A 4,637-nucleotide genomic window follows, 5' to 3' on the forward strand; every position below is an offset into this window, starting at 1 on the left:
GTTGTTATACAAGGTAGTGATTTTAAAAGGGTTAATATTTAATTCCATGAGCACCTTGCAGTATGAACAGTTTGCTTGGCAGGCTATTTAACTGTGGAGATCATCACAACCTTCTCCAGACAGTGGTAGCACTGGTACCTCTGAATGAGAAGGCTGTGGATTCAAACACTAATTGGTATATCGCCTCAACTGCCATTTCTTTACAACTTTAAGGGCGTGTTACACTGCTAGGTATACCATCTCTCAGTTGTGATACTAAATTATGGCTCTTTATCTCTTTTCAGATATACGTAAAAGTCCCCATAGCACTTTTCACATGAAATCAGGGAGCTTCTCCTGGATTCATTTGGACATGTCTTGTGAGACTTTTTCTTGCTTGGAGAATTTTCTTAAAATGAAAGGAGGCAGTAAGGATCTTTCCCTCATGTTGGCTCCCCAATCATTTATTTGCTTTACAAGATGGTGCAACCCAACAAGACAAGTATACAGTGCCAGAGGACACTCAACGCCTCCTACAAATTGATATCACCAAAACACCTTCCTTAGGGTTATGAGTGAGGAAGTGGTAGCTATCTACCCTGTAAGACCATTGCTGTTGTAAAATCTTCACACTTTATCAAGAAACAGGCTAATACTTAGAAAACCACAACGACAGTAGTTAGTTCTTTAGAATCTTGGTCTTCTCAGTCAGATTGGCAAATTATTGATGCCCTTTTCACTAGGGTAACCCAGTCCATTAGATTTGACTGAAGAACTAGATAATTGAAGTGAGCAAAACACTACTTGTCACTAGATAATTGGATTTTCATGAGTATTTTGAGCAACAAGTTCTTCTTCCATAGGCAGCCCCTTGGGATTAAGGATAGCTTTCACTCATTCTAGTTTGATAGATTATGAGATGACTAATACATACTGGAAAACCAACTGGAAAGGAACAATGTTTATTGTTGAACACCAAAATAGAACCAATCTCCTGGCATACACACAATAGTACCAGCCTCAGACAGTTTATTCTATATGCGAGTCGACCCTATAGATATTTTCCTTATCAACCTGTTCAAAGATGTTATTACACACCTCTGCAGCTGGTGGCACTATAACCAGGCCTCCTAGTGCAGGAGTAGGAGGCCTACTACTGCATCACCATAGGGTCCCTTGGTCTGCTTCTTCTTTTTATCACTAACCTATTTTTCAAACAATTTGTTTAGAAACATTATTACACATGCCTGGAGCAGGAGACAGTGAGGACTACAGATGCTGGAGATCAGTCGAGATTGTGGTGCTGGAAAAGCACAGCAGGTCAGGCACCATCTGAGGAGCAGGAGATTGCCATTTCAGGCATAAGCCCTTCATCAGGAATGAGGCTTGAGCGATAATGGAAAGGGGTTGGGGTTGGGGGAAGGTAACTGGGAAAACGATAGGTGGATGAAGGTGAGGGAGAAAGTGATAAGTCAGAGGGGGCAGTGATGGATGGGTCTGGAGGGCAGTGCTGAGTTGGAGGCTTGGGAATGGAATAATGTGGGGGGGAGGGGAAATGAGGAAGCTGTTGAAGTCCACATTTATCCTGTGTGGTTGCAGGGTCCCAAGGCAGAATATGAGGCATTCCTCCTCCAGGCGTCAGGTGGTAACAGTTTGGCAAGGGAGAAGGCCCAGGGCCTGCACATTCTTAACGGAGTGGGAGGGGGAGTTGAAGTGTTCAGCCACGAGGCAGTGGGGTTGGTGGGTACGGGTGTCCTAGAGATGTTCTCTGAAACGATTCGCAAAAAGACGTCCAGTCTCCCTAGTTAGAGGAGACCACATTGGGGGCAACAAATGCAATAGATGACATTGGTAGATGTTCAGATGAATTTCTGATGGATGTGGAAGAATCCCTTGGGGCCTTAGACAGAGGTGAGGGGTATGGTGTGGTGCACAGGTTTTGCACTTCCTGCAGTGGCAGGGAAAGGTGCCTGGAGTGGGGTGTGGGCTGGTTGGGGGCATGGACCTGTCAAGGGAGTCGTGGAGGGAATGGTCTTTTTGGAACGCTGATAGGGGTGTTGAGGGAAATATATCTCTGGTGGTGGGGTCCGTTTGGAGGTGGCAGAAGTGACGGGGAGATGATGCATTGTATGCGGAAGTTGGTGAGGTAGAAGGTGAGGACTGGGGTTCTGTCCTTGTTGCATTGAGAGGGGTGGTGTTCAAGGGCGGTGGTCCGTGAAGTGGAGGAGATGTGCTGGAGGACATCGTCAACCATGTGGGAAGGGAAGTTGCGATTGTGGAAGAAAGAGGCCATCTGGGTCTTTCTGTGGTGGAATTGGGAACAGATGCGGTGGAAGCAGAGGAATTGGGAATAAGGGATGGCATTTTTACAGGAGGTAGAGTGGGTGGAGGTGTAATCTTGGTAGCTGTGGGATTCGGTGGGCTTGTAGTATATGTCTGTGGTCAGTCGGTCACCAGAGACGGTGATGGAGGGGTCCAGGAAGGGGAGGGAGGTTGCTGAGATGGTCCAGTTGAATTTGAGGTTGGGGTGGAAGGTGTTGGTAAACTTGATGAACTGTTCAACTTCCTCGTGGGAGCACGGGGCGGTGCGAATACAATCATCGATGGAGCGGAGGAACAGTTGGGGGATGGAGCCGATGTAACTGCGGAAGATGGATTGTTTCACATATCCGACAAACCGGTAGGTAAAGCAGGTGCCCATTGCTACCCCTTTTGTTTGGGGGAAGTGGGAGGATTGGAAGGAGAAGTTGTTGAGCATGTCTGGAGCAGGTGGGACTTGAACCCAAGCCTCACTGTCCCAGGTCTGCTTCCTAAAGGGCCCAGCTGCTGAATTTCAGCTGGACAGGCCATTGCCTGTTACCAAGGGAAGTCATACACAATGAGCTCCAAGAGGAATTAATTTTAACCCGTGGTGGGCCTTACAGAGGTTATCACATATACAATGAGTGAATTTCAGACTGCGGAATTTCCCTGCCTTGATGAGCTCCTTCCGTGCTTGGCTTTCAGTGGGGTGGGCTCTTGAGTGTTTGGGCCATGCACCATCCTTGGTATCATGTGTTGCGGCATCTTCCTTGCTTTTTCCACCCATTATTTGTTCTTTACACAGCAAGTTTCATGTTGTACAGATTACACTTCAATTCCTACTGCCAATCCAGGTCAGTATTTCATCTGGAAGGGATTTCTCATATTCAGAATTGGAGTTTTGCCTAGAGAGGGTTGGAGGGGAAACTGAATCCAGAACTGGAATTGAACCAGGCAACCTCTAAATTAACTAAAGACACTGAGATAAAACTTGAATTATTTGAGGCAAAGGATCTTGGATCTAAAAACATGTTATGAGGCAAAATCATCAGACAGATTTTCAATGTTACAAGAGCTAAATACTGGGGTGGATACTAGAAATCTGAAACAAAAATATTAAAATATCAACAGGTCTGGCAACATCTATAGAAAGAGAAACAGAGTGTGTATTTCAGATTGGTGACCATTCATTGATTTTTTTCGTGATTGATTTTCAGTACTATCTGATCAGATTATAGTTATATAGCATCTGTAATAACCAGGAAATTCCACAGACATCGAATGCACATTCTTTCACATCGAATGCACATTCTGAGGAAGAAGAGACGTTGTTGGGCCTTTGTAACCAGTGTGTCCACATGAAGAGTCCAAGAAAGCTTGTTGTGGATGACCACTCCCAGGAGCTTGACACTCTCCACTCGTTCCACCTCTGTGCTGTTAATGTGTAGGGGGGCAAGAGTAACATCCTGCCAAAGTCAATAATGAGTTCCTTGATTTTGCTGGCATTGAAAACTAGGTGGTTTTAATGCACCATTTTTCCAGGTCTTTCACCTCCCGTCTGTGGTCTGCTTTGTCACCATCTTTGAGCTGCCAAACTATGGGATGTACCCTTCACTGATGGGCATTGGGCTTGAAATTATTATAACCTTGACCTTATGATTTTCCCAACATTTGAGAAGGCATTTCAGGTGCTACTGCCCTGAGGGAAAACAACATGCTGCCAGCCACTTCCTCCTCTCTCAAGTATTCAATAAGAATCTTGATTTCCAATGATCCACAGGAACCTAGAACTTCTGAAATTTCTAATAGTTCGAATTCTCCAGCAGAAATGAAAATGTATTCTGAATATCATGAAATGGTGCCAGGATATGTTGGTTTACACTGTATTTGACAGAAGCTGAGACTTCTGCAATTTTCACTTGGGCCTAGGCTCCTTTTCATTTATAAGAAGTCCTCCCAACTGTTGTCACTGTCAGTAGTATCTGGCACCACTGCCAACATTGTTACTTGGTGCATAGCTTTATGCCACAATCATATGGTAGCATTTCTTCTTGTGCCATGAGATAAATGTCTAAATATACCCACCTACCATAGCTTCCACTTTAGCAGCACCTACTGCTCTTCAACTGCTTTTTTTCTCTCGCTTTCTTGGATTTTATTTGTAGCACCCAAAGTCCAGAGCTGACCGATATGACCTCAGTTCATTCCTGACAACAAAAAGGAAAAGAAAGTTTTGCATTCATACAGTACATTCCTGGATATCGCAAAGCCCTTTTATGTCTGGTGATGAGCTATTGAAGCTGAAAATGTGTTGCTGGAAAAGCGCAGCAGGTCAGGCAGCATCCAGGGAACAGGAG

The 4,637-nt window shown here is 44.9% G+C and overlaps 1 long non-coding RNA gene across 1 annotated transcript in view; it reads left to right on the forward strand.

Moving 5' to 3' along the window:
• The first annotated feature begins 243 nt into the window (after nucleotides 1–243).
• LOC122555357 overlaps nucleotides 244–4,637 on the forward strand; it is a 12,082-nt gene continuing 7,688 nt past the window's right edge. The window contains exon 1 of the long non-coding RNA XR_006313246.1: nucleotides 244–1,299. This is a non-coding gene — a long non-coding RNA (uncharacterized LOC122555357). The remainder of the gene's footprint in view (nucleotides 1,300–4,637) is intronic.

This window comes from Chiloscyllium plagiosum, chromosome 12 (assembly GCF_004010195.1).
Source record: "Chiloscyllium plagiosum isolate BGI_BamShark_2017 chromosome 12, ASM401019v2, whole genome shotgun sequence".
NCBI lineage: Eukaryota > Metazoa > Chordata > Chondrichthyes > Orectolobiformes > Hemiscylliidae > Chiloscyllium > Chiloscyllium plagiosum.